General features: G+C 37.8%; 2 non-coding genes across 2 annotated transcripts; one reads left to right on the forward strand and one right to left on the reverse strand.

Annotated features, from left to right (window-relative positions):
* Positions 1-6,701: 6,701 nt before the first annotated feature.
* Positions 6,702-6,805, reverse strand: LOC112095923. Its single transcript, XR_002904083.1, has one exon. It is a non-coding gene; the product is annotated as a small nucleolar RNA R71 (small nucleolar RNA).
* Positions 6,806-16,788: 9,983 nt separating this feature from the next.
* LOC112095984 lies at positions 16,789-16,895 on the forward strand. Its single transcript, XR_002904144.1, has one exon. It is a non-coding gene; the product is annotated as a small nucleolar RNA R71 (small nucleolar RNA).
* Positions 16,896-17,232: the final 337 nt, after the last annotated feature.

The raw sequence follows: 17,232 nt of genomic DNA on the forward strand, positions 1-17,232 counted from the left end.
GCTTGACCTGCACTTGCCAGGTTCTGTTCAGCAATTCCTTGATACCCCTGATAAGAGAAGCATGCGCATTTGGCCTAATCTCGTCATCAGCCACCAAACGAGTAATACAAAGGCTGTCAACCTCCACCTGAAGCTGCCGAATTCCATTATCCTAAGCCAGACATAACCCCCGATAAAGACCCCATAACTCAGCACCAGTGATAGTACCCACACCAATATTCATTCCAAAACCAATTATCCACCGCCCATAACAGTTTCTAATCAAACCACTCGCACTAGATAGACCAGAACTTTTACGAGCTCCATCTGTGTTGAGTTTAAACCAATGCCAAGTAGGTGCCACCCATCCAAAATATTTCTCAATCTGCATGGCAGCATGAACCAACAAACTCTAATTAACCTTTTGAATTTCTTCCGTACGGATCTTAATATCCATAACAACAGTACTCTTGCTAGTAAAAACACCATTACGCAGATTCTGATTACGCCAAAACCAAAGCCTCCAAACTGTGACTCCAGACACGGCCAGTCAAACATTCCATCATACTTCCACAAGTTCCCCAAATTATATAACATCCAATCTCGGAGATTCAAACTAAAAAATTGATGACTAATCCCGTGAGGTATCAATGACAACCAGACATGCTTAGTACTGGGGCAATCCCTCAGCACATCAAGAGTATTTTCAACAACACAGCCACACCTTGCACAACTCATATCATCAACAATATGTCTCCGGAAAAGTTCTGCTTTAGTTTTAAGTCTATTCTGACCCACCACCCACAAAAAGGTTTTGATACATTGGGGACCTCTCCACTGCTAAAGAAGGCGCCAAAAGGATTCTTCATTGTGAACCTCCATTTTTGACAAAGCCCTACATGTGATCATCCTCATCATTTACACTGGGAGGCTTGGTCGCTGCCATTTTGAGAATTAAATGATGGGGCAATAAATTCTCAAAAAGCTGCCAATTCTAAGTACCCTCAACAGTGATAAACTTCACCACACACTCCTCTAGCTACTCTAAAAGTATCGGCTGCAAAGCGAAAGTATACAAAGGGTATTCCTCTGTTACCCAGTTATCCCACCAAAATCTAACTCAGTTGCCATTTCCAATGTCCTATTTGATCCCTTTCAAAACCTCAGGCCAAATGCCTCATACAGCCTTCCACATGTAAGAGCCATATTTCGTAAGTAGTGTGCTGGGGAGAGCATTATGAGCCAGCCTATACTTAGACAAGAGAACTTTCACCCATAAACTATTTGAAGAAGCAATTAAACCCCACCCAATCTTCATAAGCAGAACATCATTCATTAAATTAAGCTGCTTAAGACCAAGGCCTCTGCTAAGTTTCGGTTGACATATGTTATCCCATTTCACCAAACTGATTTTCTTCTTGTCTTCTGCCCCGCTCCACATAAACCTCCTACAAGCCTGATCAATTTTCTCTCAAATACCAAACGAAATCCTCGTAGTTTGCATTGCATCAATAGGAATCGATTGGATTACCGATTGAGTGAGAGTGATCCTACCCGCCAAGGACAAATGCATCGCATTCCACCCCGACAAACGTTGGTTCACTTTATCCAAAATTCCCTGATAAGTCAGCTTATTAACCCGTGAATGAATAAATGGCATTCCTAAATATTTTCCTAGGTATTTTTTGATAGAAAAACCCAAGGAACCACCAATTTCCTTAGCCTCAGCTGACTTTACGTTGTGAGAGAAAAAAAAAACTTGTGTCTTTGTTTTACTGACTTTCTCTCTAGAGGTCATACAAGAAACATTCAACACTTTGTTTATAACCATTGCTTGCCTACAAGAAGCCTCTGCAAGCAAAATAAGATCGTCAGCAAAAAATAAGTGAGATAAAAGGGTACCTCCACGAGACAGTTTAATAGGGTTCCAGTGCCCTCTCTTCACTGCGTCATTTATTCCATGGCTTAACCTTTCTATACATAACACAAAAATATAAGGGTAAATGGGGTCTCCCTGTCTAATACCCCTAGAAGGGGTGAAACTCTCAGTAAGTTCTTCATTCCATAAAAGTTGCATAGTCGCTATTGTAATACATTCCGTAATAAGTCAAACCAAATCAGTAGGCAATCCAAACTCCCTCAAGGTTTCATAAATAAAATCCCAACTTAAACGATCATACACCTTTTCCAAATCCACCTTAATGGCCATCTGCCCAATCCTCCCTTTCTTGCGTCTCATTGAATGGATAACTTCCTGGGCAAGCACTATGTTTTCCGTTATGTGTCTCCCCGGGATGAAACTAGTCTGGGTAGGTCCAATAAGATCAGGCAAGACAGATTTCAGCAGGTTAGCTAATAACTTAGTAATAGTTTTATAGATAACCGGACAAAGGCTAATGGGACGAAAAAGTTTAAGGCTAATAGGATTATCCGACTTAGGAACTAACATAATTAGAGTTTTGTTTAGCTCCTTAGGGCCATTAAAAATGCCTTTGATAAGACTACAGACAGATTTTCCCACACATGCCACTGGGTCTGGTAAAAGAGAGCATGCAACCCGTCTATTCCAGGGGCTTTCAAAGCCTTCATGCTGAAGACAACATTCTTAATTTCTTCATCCTCCACTGCTTGTCCCAAAGCTTGCATTCGACTCTCCTCAAGGACTGGGAAGGCATGAACAATAGGGTATGGATGATAGGTTGCATCCTCTTTGGAATAGAGCTTTGAAAAGAAAGACACAACATAAGCTCTAATCTCATCATTATTCAACAACCAATTATCCATATCATCTTTAATCATTTCAATGTTATTTCTCTGTCTCCCCTACATTGTTTTGCGATGAAAGAAGGTAGTATTACGATCCCCACACTGGATCCATTCCCTCCTCGACTTTTGATACCATAAAATTTCTTCTTGAGTTAACACTGCTTCCAGCTCCTTTTTGAGTTGAATTTCCAACCGAGTTAGGTTAACAGAATGGTACTTTTTCAAAGCCTGCCGGATACCCCTAATTCTCGCTAACAAGCGATTTTTATGTCTGAAGATATTATCAAACACTTCTGTACTCCAGAGGGAAACCTTTTCAACAAAATGTTTAACCGAATTCAAATACTCCACGTCTTGTTGCCAAACATTTGACACAAAAGGCTCAAACCGTTAATCAGTCAGCAAAAAAAAAAGGAATCGAAAAGGCTTAGGGCTATTACGAGCAGTTTGAAGCTTCCCAAATTGGACTAGGATCGGTCGATGATCAGAGCAAACCTTAGGAAGGTGGAGGACCGAAGTGTCAGAAAATCTTTCGATCCAATTGTCGTTACAAATTGCTCTATCAAGTCTTTTGTGTAACGAACCACGAGCCCATGTGAAAGAAGGGCCTTTGAACTCCAAATCACAAAATTTATTATGATGAAACCACCCGTTGAAAAGTTGACAAACACCATTAGATCTCAGAGAACCTCCCTGTTTTTCCGACGCATTTAAAATAGCATTGAAGTCACCCCCAGGCAGCCAAGGCCCTTGGACAAAGCCGGCAAGCTTATCAAGATCACTCCAAAGTTGCTTCCTCACGGAAAGAATCAGGCTGGCATATATAGCAATAATTGAAAAAATGAGCCCACTGTTGTTAGACACTCTTAAATGGATAAACTGTCGATGGTTCATAACAATCTCAACATCCAAACATTCTTTCCAAAGTAACCAAATTCCTCTAGAAAATCCCACAGCTTCCACTCTATGAGATCTTGCAAAGCCACTCTTTCTAATAAAATTATCAGCCTTGATACCACTGACTCTGGGCTCAAACACGGCTACCAGAGTAGGATTATAACTTCTGACAAAGCCATTAAAAGTTCTACAAAAACCCTGAGATAAAACTCCCTGACAATTCCAAAACATAATGGAGAAAAACATTAAAGACATAACGCAGAAAAAAAAGAAGAAAATGTCCCTTACACCTCAAACTCAAAGGCCCGGTTTTCCAGAGCCATCTAATTTTTGTCCTCCAAGGATCCAGCAGAACTCGACTCCTCCGAGTCCTCATCTCCACTCTCTCCTATGTAGTCACTATCATCTGGGTCATCTGTCAGATTATCCATATTCCAGCTTGCCAAATCTGGCGGATCCCCCATAGGTTAGTCACCAAACTCCTTGTCTTTTCCATTCTCGCAGAAATATAAGTGGTTGGGTGTAGATGCAAACTCATGTTTGTTCCTGTTGCCAGTTATCTGTTCCAGGGTCACAACAGAATGTTTCGTAGGGTCGAGGCTTGTGGAGGACTTCGCTAGATTGATAGGCTTAGCCATGGTTTCTATGTGTTTATGTGAAGGATGAGGGAGATGCATGGGAGCTGACGTGTCCTAAAAAAGAGTGTTCTAAAAAAGTCTCCTTTCGTAGTTTTTTCTCTGCATGAGAGAAAGCTAAATGGTAGCTTTATTGGGTCTTTAGGACTATGAGAATCACTCCTTGAGAGTGTTTTGGTGGTGTTATGTGTTGAGTGTTAGAAAATGCATATTTATAAAGGAGAAAACCATCATTTTACATTTTAAGTCTTACTAACAACCCTTACTTTTATGTTTTTAACATTCTTGTGATTTAATTACGTGTGTTTTATTTTAATTAAGTATTTTATGTATTTTAGGAGCATTATAGTCATTTCACAATAAAGGAGAAATCAGACGGCAAAACGGACATCACTTTTGAACTCAGGACGGTCAAAAACCTTAGGAGGAGCATAAAAGGAAAAATGACACTATTCACATGTACGGTACTATTCACGTGTACGGTACTGTATACGTTACTGTTCACGACATTGTTCACATAGACAGATGATGACGTGGCATTGACCGATGATATGGCATTGACTGATGAGGTGTCACGATCCTGTTGGACTAAAATTCTTATGTACTGTTGATGGTGACGTGGCAGCATATCAGTGGACGAAAAATCTCGCGTACGGTGCATGCATCACACAGGATTATTTTCAACCAAACCGCGTTACTGTTCATCCGGGTCAAACCGTGTTACTGTTCATCCGCGTGGTCAAACCGTGGACTGTTGACTGATGACGTGGCGCAATCCTGAGCGTCCAAACTGTTTTTAATCCGATGGCCATGATTTACTCCATGTATCTATAAAAAGGGGGCCTCTCCCCCCTAATTTGATATCTCTGAATCCATTTTTAGACTCCATTTTCTGTAATTCCCTCTCCATCTTGTATTTTCTTCGTATTTTAATAAATTTCCATTTTGCCCCTAGTTCAATTATGAGTGGCTAATTTTCTTTCAAGCTTGGGTTGAAGGTGAAGTCTCAACATGTGTCATGGGCTTAATTTGGTAAATTTATTTTCTCTTCCCCTCTAGTTTTTGTGGATGTTTTGACTTCTCGTCGACAAATAATACTAATCTTGTCTAGTACTGCCTTGGTTTCACCAGCCCCCTAGTACAAGGTTATTATTATTTGGCACGATAAGCCCTTAGTACCATATTGATTAGAGCGCGGTTCATGAGGTGTGGATTCCCCCCTCATGATTTAATTGGCATTAATACGGATTATTTAGCCCATGATGCATGTTGATACGGATCCAGATACCCAAGTACGTCAATTTAATAGATTTTCTCTTCAATTTATTCTCTCCATTGCAATTCCAATTTTAGAATTTATTCTCGTCATTTTAATTTAAGTATTAGCATATTCCAAATCATTTCCACCATAAATCCAACTACCCATTTACAAAATTAATTCTATATATAATTAAAATCCACCTCCTCGTGGGATCGACACTCGTCACCATTAGTCTATACTACAACAGATTCGTGCGCTTGCGAGTACATTAAAATTTACACAATAAATTTTTGGCGCCGTTGCCGGGGAGGTAAGTAATTTTAAATTCATAGAATTAATTTTTGTGAATAATTTCTTTTAATTGTTTTCTTGTAATTTTTTTTTAATTAAAAAAAAAAGAAAAAAGAAAAAAAAAGTGAATCTACATTTAAAGGTTAGTATTTCTTTCTTTTTTCTCTTCTTTAAAATTCTGTAATTCAATTTTCAATTTATTTTTCTTTGTAATTTTTTTTTGTTTATTTTATTAATTTAATTTTTAGTTAATTTATTTCACGTATTTATTTTTGTGTATTTTTATAGAAAGGTTGTAATAGCGCAATAAGGTTAGTATCGTAAATTCTCCCTCTTCTTTATTTTTATTTGTCTTGTTCCCATCTTTATTTTTATTTTATTTGTTTTGCATGCATGGTCGTAGGTTATTATTAACTAATCTTGAACCTATAGATCTTGAACTAGAAAAAACATTTCGCACACAAAAGCACATTAAAAATAAATTTGGAATGGATTTACAAGCACCACAGGAGAGGCCATTTAAGGACTATTTTAGTCCCTTAGCTAATTTGAGCACATCATGCATAAGATACCCAAATGTAGCTGCTAGGAGTTTTGAATTAAAACCCAGTGTGCTAAATTGTCTCCCAACATTTTATGGCATAGAAAATGAGGACCCATATAATCATCTGAATGATTTTCATGCAATTTGTCAAACTTTTAAATATAAAAATTTTTCAGACGATGATGTTAAACTCAGATTATTCCCATTTTCTTTAAAGGATAGAGCTCGTTCATGGTTAAATACTTTGCCTGCTAATAGCATCACATCATGGGAACAAATGGTAACAAAATTTTTGAATAAATATTTCCCAGTGCATAAAACCAATACTATTCGCAGGGAAATCTCAGAGTTTACTCAGAGAGAAGACGAGCAGTTTTTTGAAACATGGGAGCGATTCAATGGGCTACTCTTGAAGTGTCCACATCATGGGTATGAGAAATGGCACCAATGCCAATACTTTTTGGAGGGATTACTACCAAATGTGCAAGAATGGCTAATGGCAACAAGTGGAGGAGAGCTAATGTCAAAAAGTGCATCAGAAATTTGGGAATTCTTCCAGCGACAAGCAGATAATTCCCAACAACGGAGTCGATCACTCAGGACTACTAGAAGAATTAAAGGAGTGAATGAGGTTCAAATTGGCGAATCAACTTCAGGAATCAAAGAAGTCAAGGAGATGGTTGAAGGTCTTGCTCGACAAATAGCATCGTTATCGACTGCTAAATCAACAGAATCACATGACCATGACTCATACTCAGATCAAGCCAATGCCATAGGTGTAATAAGAAAACCATCGAATTACAACCCATACTCCAACACATATAATCCTGGATGGAGAGACCACCCCAATTTTTCATGGTCTCAAGGATTCCAACAAAATGGACCAGCAGCTCCAGCTCCACCAATGCAACAAATTCCTCAAGCCTCTCAGCCCCCATTTAGACCATTCAATCAGAATCAGAACTACTCTCAACCCAGACCATGGGAGGATGCATTCCAAAATTTCAAGAATGTTACTCACTCCACGATTGAGCAACAGAACCGCACCATTGATGGACTACGAAATGAATTGAGAGCGGGCTTCAACTCACAAGCTCAATCAGTTTCAAGCCTCGAGAAGATGATGGGACAACTTGCTTCTTCAGTTCAGACCTTGGCAATGACTGTTGAGAAAGGCAAGTTTCCAAGTCAACCAGTGCCTAATCCTAAAGGAGTGCATGAAGCAAGTACCAGTTCACCACAGCAGCATGGAGAGGTCAAAGCAGTAATGACCTTGCGAAAAGGAAAAGAAGTCGACAACAAAGTGGAGATGCCGGTGACAAAAGAAAATCAAATTGTACCTGTGAGTGTTGAGGACTCATCACCGGAGGAGAAAGAAGAAACCAACCCACGAGAATACGTTCCCAAAGCTCCATTTCCTCAAAGGTTAGCAAAAGGCAAAAAGGGAAAATCCACAGGTGAGATTCTCGAAATCTTCAAACAGGTAAGTGTTAACATCCCTTTACTTGATGCTATTAAACAAGTTCCATCTTATGCCAAGTTTCTTAAAGACCTTTGTACTAAAAAGAGAAATATGCATGTTCAAAAGAAGGCATTTTTAACAGAAAACGTTAGTTCTATACTCCAACATAAAATTCCTTTAAAATGCAAAGACCCAGGCTCCCCCACTATCTCATGTAGTATACGGAACCACACAATTGAGAATGCTTTGTTGGATTTAGGAGCTAGTGTAAATCTTTTGCCTTACTCTGTATTCGTGAAACTTGGACTTGGAAAATTACACCCAACTCCAGTGGTGTTACAGCTTGCAGATCGGTCCACGAAAATACCTCGTGGTATTGTGGAGGACGTGCTTATCCAGGTAGACAAGTTTTATTTTCCTGTTGATTTCATTGTAATTGACACTCAACCAATACAGGACTCGAGGAAGCACATCCCCATTATTCTAGGTCGACCTTTCTTGGCAACTGCGGATGCTCACATTCAATGCAGGACTGAAAATATGCAGTTGTCATTCGACAACATGACTATGGAGCTAAACATTTTCAACATTGCCAAACAACCTCACAGTGCAGATGATGGAATTGTTGATGTGGATTTAATTGAAGCATTAGTTGATGATACTTTTCTTTCAAACCTTAGTGATGATCCTTTACAAACATGTTTAACTCACTTTGGTTTGAATTTTGATATTGACAGATCAGTCGATGAGGTCAATGCCCTGCTTGACTCAGCACCATCTATGGACACTAATAAATGGAAGTCAAGAGTTGAGCAACTAGCACCATCAGAGAAGCAACTCATTCCATCATCAGAATCACCACCGAAACTCGAGCTCAAACCATTGCCCAACACTTTGGAATATGCGTTTTTGGGAGAAGAAAGTACTCTACCGGTAATCATCTTATCATCCCTAAATGACGAACAAAAAGGTAAGTTGTTGGATGTTTTGAAAGAGCACAAATGGGCATTAGGATGGACCATAGCAGACATTAAAGGTATAAACCCAGTAGACTGCATGCATTACATTCACCTTGATGAAAATGATAAAACTACTAGGGAGATGCAACGTCGGTTAAATCCTAACATGAAAGAAGTTGTTAGAACAGAAGTCCTTAAGCTATTAGATGCAGGTATCATTTACCCAATTTCTGATAGTTCATGGGTCAGTCCTGTACAAGTCGTCCCCAAAAAGTCAGGAGTCACAGTAGTTACCAATGCCGATAATGAATTGATACCTACTAGAGTGACTACAGGATGGCGTGTATGCATTGATTATAGAAAGTTGAATTCTGTCACACGTAAAGACCATTTTCCTTTACCATTTATTGATCAAATGCTTGATAGATTAGCAGGACATGAATTTTATTGCTTTCTAGATGGCTACTCAGGATATAATCAGATTCCCATAGCACCAAAAGATCAAGAGAAAACTACTTTCACTTGCCCTTTTGGCACATTTGCATATAGGAGAATGCCATTTGGATTATGTAATGCACCTGCTACATTTCAATGATGCATATTGAGCATTTTTTCTGATATGGTTGAACGATTCCTTGAAGTCTTTATGGATGATTTTTCTGTCTTTGGTGACTCATTTGATCAATGTTTACATCATCTAACTCTAGTTCTGCAGAGATGTATCGAGAAGAATTTGGTCTTAAATTGGGAGAAATGCCATTTTATGGTAAAACAAGGTATTGTTCTTGGTCACATCATTTCGAGCAAAGGTATTGAGGTTGACAAAGCCAAGGTGGATCTCATTTCTAATCTTCCTCCACCTAAAACAGTCAGAGAAGTAAGATCTTTCCTTGGGCATGCTGGTTTCTATAGACGTTTCATTAAAGATTTTAGCAAAGTTTCTAGACCCTTATGCAATTTACTTGCTAAGGATGTACCTTTTGTCTTTGATGATTCATGTCTTATGGCATTTGAAAAATTAAAACAGTTGTTGACATCATCACCCATCATTCAGGCCCCAAACTGGAGCTTACCATTTGAGCTCATGTGTGATGCATCTGATTATGCAGTAGGAGCAGTATTAGGACAAAGAGTTGATCGAATTCCCCACGTTATTTACTATGCTAGTATGACATTGAATGATGCACAGTTGAACTATTCAACTACTGAAAAAGAAATGCTAGCAGTAGTGTTTGCATTAGAGAAATTTCAATCTTATCTCATTGATTGTAAAATAATTATATTCACGGATCATGTTGCTCTTAAATATCTTCTCACAAAGAAAGATGCAAAAGCCAGACTAATTCGTTGGGTGTTACTTTTGCAGGAATTTGACTTGGAATTCAAAGATAAGAAAGGCACAGAGAATGTTGTGGCGGACCACCTCTCTCGTCTCCATTTTGACACAATTACAGAATCATTACCATTGAATGAGTCATTTCCAGATGAACAATTAATGAATGTGGAAGTATTACCTTGGTATGCTGATATAGTTAATTATCTTGTTACAGGTAAACTTCCAGAGCATTGGACCAAGCAAGATAAAGCTAAATTCTTTGCAGAAATAAAGAATTTCTTTGGGATGACCCGTATTTGTTCAAGTATTGTGCAGACCAAATTGTTAGACGATGTGTCCCAGAAAGTGAAATTCATAATATCCTTTCATTCTGCCATGAACAAGCTTGTGGAGGCCATTTCAGTGCTAAGAAAACAGCGACTAAAGTTTTACAATGTGGTTTATATTGGCCATCTATATTTCGAGATGCTTACACTTTCTGTTCTTCATGTGATAGGTGTCAACGAATGGGGAGTATTACACGGAGGAACATGATGCCACTAAATCCAATTTTAGTGGTTGAGATTTTTGACGTATGGGGTATCGACTTCATGGGACCCTTTCCCCCGTCTTTTGGCCATCAATACATATTGGTTGCTGTTGACTATGTATCGAAATGGGTAGAAGCAATTCCATGTAGGACCAATGATCACAAGGTGGTGATAGCATTTTTGAAAAGCAACATTGTTTCACGCTTTGGATTCCCTCGAGCAATAATCAGTGATGGTGGTGCCCACTTTTGTAACAAAGCATTCAAAGCACTTTTGACAAAGTATTCAATCACACACAAAGTGGCGACTCCGTATCATCCGCAAACTAGTGGCCAAGTTGAGATCTCCAATCGAGAAATAAAGCACATATTAGAAAAGACGGTGAGGCCAGACAGAAAAGATTGGTCATTAAGACTTGATGATGCCTTATGGGCATATAGAACGGCTTTCAAGACCCCGATTGGGATGTCACCCTACAGGCTAGTATATGGAAAAGCTTGCCACCTACCTGTGGAACTTGAGCATCGTGCGTATTGGGCCATCAAGAAATTCAACTTTGACATGCAGTAAGTGATGGGTGTCGAAGCCAACAAAAATAAATTCCTACTCTAAATAAATTGTGTATAGTGATTGAGCAGGGTCGTGTCCACAGAGATCGGTAATTATTTAAATCCTTTTAAAATGCAAAACATAAAATGGGGGTTTTGTTGACAATAATAAAAATCAAATTAAAATAATAAGAATGCAAATTAAAGTTGTAATTCAAATTGGAGAAAGCTCTGGTTGAAGGAATTAACTCAGCTTGATTCGACTATTGATCATTGATTCAAATATATATTATTATTACTTATGAATAGACCGGTTATAGCTACTGAGACCCTCTAATAGCCAATCTCTCCTTAATTAGTTGATAACCAAGGTACGACCGTTGGATATTTCCCTAATCAATAGACAACCCTAGATACGATCATAGGATTTAATCAATTGACAGCCTGAAAAACCAGAGAGACCCAAATCCTAATCAACACATATGATGATTCATTTAAATTAGATTGTTTATTCTCACAACACAACTCTCTGCTATGTTATTTGTCACAAACATTAAATTCTTCATACGATGAATCCTTTAATTGACAATAGATTAAGTTGATAATTAAATAGTGGCCAATTACCTAATTAACAAACATAATCATAAAACTAATTCAGAGAATAAACAAATACCCAAAAAGTAATAAAACAATTAAAGCATAAGAAAGATCTCACAGTAGTGATGAATCAAAGCTTCGTTATCCTTCAACCAGAAAAATAGGTTTAGTTCTTCATAGAGAGAAGAGAAAAATTAGATCTAGGGTTTCTTTCTTTTTCTCCAATCCAAAAATCCCCCCTTTTCACAATAGATTCCTCCCTTAAATACTCTTTCTCTCCTCTCTTTTAGAATTCTATTTAAAATAAAATACTAATATCTGAAATATTAAATTCGTAATTACAAAAATAACCAAAAATACAAAACACGTTAAACTAAAAACTGCAGGTCCGCAGTTGACAGCACGCGCCCACGCCTTATCAACAAAGTTCTTCTGACGCTCATAATTTCTCCAAGAGAACAATCATCCTTAAACATCATCTTATAGCTCAATTTTATCATCAATCAATAGAATTGCACCTACAAAAGTAAAACACAAGTAAATCACTATTATTAAGTGCAAAACATTGATATTAAGGGAAGTAAATAATGCAAAACTAGTGCATAAATTGCACTCTAACAAATTCCCCCACACCAAGATGATGCTTGTCCTCAAGCATATAACTCAAGACTAATCTCAAATCTCCACTAAATTCTCATCTCAACTCATCCAAAAATAATTTTAAGCAAGCATACCTCAAGAAATTAAGTCGATCAACATTCGAGAGACAAGGATTTTTAAAGCATAGAATCTCATAAGATAGAATAAGAACATTCAACCACCAAGAAGATCCATTCAAAATTCAAGTGCAACAAGATTTAATAACCCTCTCAATGACTTCACTCCATGCACTCAAAGTGTTTAGGGTATCATTTATGCACTCAAATCAAATCAAAGAATGCTATTACCATAAGCTTGCTCATATATCACATCTCAATCCACAAAACATGAATAAAATGCAAAAATCTAAGGGTCTTAAAAGGGTTGTAATGGGGTTAAATAGGTTAAATGAAAAAGAAAGGTCTATGAAAGAAAAAGAGATCAAAATGAGAAGAATGAACTCATTGAATGAACTTATGATATCAAAATGCTTATTTCTACTCAAGTCACCACGAATGTAAACATTTTTTTTCTTCTTTTTCTCTTTTTTTTTGATTTTTTTTTTCGATTTTTCTTTTTCTATTTTTTTTTCTCTTTTTCCTTTTTTTTTTTTGAATCAAACAAAAGAAATGAACCTTGCACAATTTAATTCAAGCATAATGCTTGTTGATCTAATTGAGAAACTTTAATACAAGGTAGAAAGAGCAACAAAATATATACAAAATATATCCACACAATGAGTCCAAAAATCTCCTTAAATTGAGGCTCAAAAAGAAGAAGAATGGTTAAGTAGACGGAGAGAATTAGATGGGTAATGGTTAAGGCTCAAACAAAGATAGTAAATCAAGGTCTTCGGGTAGAGAAAAAAAAAGAAAATGCAAGAATAGAAAAATGGTAAATGGTTTGCCCTTATCATTTTAATGCAAAAAAATCCCGTAATGTGGCTTCAACATGCATAACAAAGCAAGTTCTAGAATAAACAAACTAAGATTGATATTCACATAATAAAAATAATTAGAGCAAAGTGGTTGCTCATAGGCTCAAATCCTCACAAAGTTGGTAAATTTGCCATCAATTCATGTACACTCTTCAAATGAATCAATCATCAATAGTGGTGTAGAATGGGAAGAAGGTATGAGTGAAGGAAAGGTAAAAATGATAAGAAGTGAGAAAGATGTATATAGTAATATGAAAAGTGAAAGATAAAATGTGAGTGATGAAAGAGTATGATAGAATAAAATAGATGTAAATAATTTGAGATAGATGGGAAAAAAGTAATGAGAAAGAAAAGAAAAGAAAAATAATAATATATGAAGCATACTAACTCCAAAATCATTTAAGGATAAGTAGAATGAAAATAGATGAGTAGAGTGAAAATAATAATTCCAGGAATCAATAATGCAAAAATCCCTCCCCCACACCAATAACTTACATTGTCCCCAGTGTAAGATAATCAAAGCTCACATAAAAATTAAAGCGTAAGGATAAAAGATTAAAGGCAAAAACTTCCCTGAATTGTGAGCTTTGATCCTCATAACGTCTATGGGCTTGGCGGGAATGGTGGGATAAATCCCACACTCTTGAAGTATGCGGCCAAATTCTGCTCCATCTTGTCACGGATTTCGATTCACGCGGCTGGAATGCAGGTCGTAGGCTGGTTGCGGACTATTGCTGCTCGACTGGAGCTTGCGGGTACACGGCTGGTGGTTCAGTTGCGCGCGGATGGGACTGATGCTGCGAACTGGTGACGTTGGATCTGCGTGCTGCGGCTGTTGCTGCGCACTGGGGGATTGCTGGTGCGCGCGCTGGTGACGCTTGTTGCGTTGCGTGCTCGGCTGGAGCTTGCTGCGCGGCTTGGGGCTGGTTGCGCACTGCTGGTTGCGTGCAGGATGCTGTCTGCGTGGCTGCGTTGCGCGCGACTGATGCTGCATTCTCCGGCTGGCTGGTTTGCTGCTGGCGTGCTGCAAACGGCTGGAGAAGAAAACAATTTCTGGAAAATTAGGGATTTTGTGAACAGTAAATTTTTTTTTTATTTTTAACAATGATTTTTTTTTGATTTTTTTTAAATAAAAAAAAAATATATATATAAAAGAAAGAACAAAAGAAATAAATAAATAAAATAAAATGAAATAAAATCAATTAAAATTAAATTTTTTTTTTTTTTTTAGTGATGAATCACTTTGAGACACTAAAAATTTCAGAAGTACTTTTCTAATAAGCACGTGGGCACGCCTTAAAACTATTTTACTTTAAAAATTACAGAAGTACTTATTAGTTAAGACGTGGGCACGCCTTATCAAAAATTTTCTTCTGACCAAAATAAGCAAACACATTATTTAAAAAAATTTGAATCAAAATTAAAAGAAGATATAACAAAAACCAAAATAAATAAATCACTTGGGTTGCCTCCCAAAAAGCGCCTTTGTTTTATGTCTTTGGCTAGACACATTTATGCATCAATCTCCATAATTTGGACTTTCGAGAGCCACATCCTCCACAATATTCACCGAAAAACCTTCATAAAAAGGTTTTAAGCGATGACCATTAACCTTAAGAACTCTGTCAGAGGTCGGGCTCCGAATCTCAACTGCACCATGAGGAAAAACATTAGTAACAATAAAAGGTCCAACCCAACAAGAACGTAATTTACCCGGAAAAAGTTTACGTTTAGAATGAAAAAGAAGAACTTTTTGACCAGCAGAGAACTCCTTTCTCAAAATCATTCTATCATGAAATGTCTTCGTCTTTTCCTTGTAAAAAATTTCCTGCGCTATAGGGTTAATAACATCTACAGAAAATACCGAATGTTCCTCACTAGGATATTTCATGGCATCATTCATATTGAATTCTATAACCTCTCCATCAAACTCCATAGTGAGAGTCCCTTTATGTATATCCATTTTAGTCCTAGCAGTCTTAAGAAAAGGTCTTCCTAGCAAAATTGGGACAGAATTAGAGGAGTTATCATCTTCCATATCAAGTACATAAAAATCAGCAGGAAAAACCAACTCATTAACTTGTACTAAGACATCTTCTAATACCCCATCAGGATATGCATTAGACCTATCAGCTAGTTGAATTATCACACCAGTTTCTTTTAATGGACCAATATTCAAAGATGAATAAATGGAACGAGGCATGACATTAATAGAAGCTCCTAGATCTAACAAAGCCTTTTCAACTCTAACACTACCAATTTTACAAGGGATAGTAAACATACCTGGATCCTTGCACTTAGGAGGTAGTTTCTTTTGGAGAACTGCTGAAACATTCTCCCCCATGTGAACTTTTTCATCTCCTCTTAATTTTCTCTTGGAGGTGCACAGTTCCTTAAGGACTTTAGCATATCGAGGTATTTGTTTTATAGCATCTAATAAAGGAATATTTACCTCAACCTTGCGAAATGTCTCAAGGATGTCTTTCTCTTGTTCCTCCTTCTTGGATTTTGCAAATCGGCTTGGAAAAGGAGGAGGTATCACAATAGGTAGGGATTTCGCTTTGGTGGGTTGTGCATCTTGAGATTGAGGCATTAATTCATTCTTCTCAAGCTCATCTTCTACATGCTTTGTCACTTTCTTACTAGGCTCTTGCAACTCCGTCCCACTTCTAAGGATGACAGCACTAACGTTTTGCTTTGGATTCACCTCAGATTGTGAAGGCAGTCTCCCTAATACTTGAGACTCCAGACGGCTCACTGTAGTCGCCAATTGACTCATTTGGTTCTCCAAGTTCTGAATGCTTGCTGTAGTTGCCTGCTGAAATTGTTGAGTGTTAGTCGCAAGTGATTTAACAATTTCTTCAAGAGATATACCTGACTTGGAGTTTGACTGTGGAGGTGCTGGTTGTCTTGGTGGATACTGTTGTGGGAATCCTGACGGCCTAACTCCATAGCTGAAGTTGGGATGATCCTTCCATCCCGGATTGTATGTTTGTGCATAAGGATCATACCTCCTCTGAGGCATGCCTGGAAATCCTCCAACTGCATTGGCTTGTTCAATGGGTTCTTCTTGAAGTGTAGGACACATATCAGTTGAATGACCCATATTGTAACATATACCACAAGTCTTCACCTGCTGCACATTACCTACAACAAACTTTTCCACAAGAGAAGTAAGTTTATCTAAACGTTGTTCAACAGAAGAAATATTTACCTCATTCACCTTCCTTGAAGTGAGCTCTTGCCTGCTGCTAAATTGTTGTGCATTGGCAGCCATATTTGATATCAACTCCCTTGCTTGAGTAGGGGTCTTGTTCACCAACACGCCTCCACTAGCAGCATCTATCATACTCCTATCCATCAATGACAGTCCTTCGTAAAAATATTGAATAAGAAGTTGATCAGAAATTTGATGCTGAGGACAGTTGGCACACAATTGTTTGAATCGCTCCCAATACTCATATAAAGTCTCCCCAGGAAGTTGTCTGATCCCACAAATATCTTTTCTGATGTTGGCAGCTCTTGAAGCCGGAAAGTACTTCTCAAGGAACTGCTTCTTCAAACCATTCCACGTTGTAATTGATCCAGGAGGCAAGTAGTACAACCAATCTTTAGCTAGCCCATCTACAGAGAACGGAAAAGCACGCAGCTTAATCTGCTCTTCAGTCACACCTTGTGGTCTCATACTTGAACACACAACATGAAACTCCTTAAGATGTTTATGAGGATCTTCACCTGCAAAACCATGAAACTTGGATAATAAATGAATAAGACCAGACTTTAATTCAAAATTTACCTCCAAGTCTACATATTGAATGCAGAGTGGTTGTTGATTCAAGTCTGGTTCAGCT

This window comes from Citrus clementina, unplaced genomic scaffold (genome assembly GCF_000493195.1).
Source record: "Citrus clementina cultivar Clemenules unplaced genomic scaffold, Citrus_clementina_v1.0 scaffold_1, whole genome shotgun sequence".
NCBI lineage: Eukaryota > Viridiplantae > Streptophyta > Magnoliopsida > Sapindales > Rutaceae > Citrus > Citrus x clementina.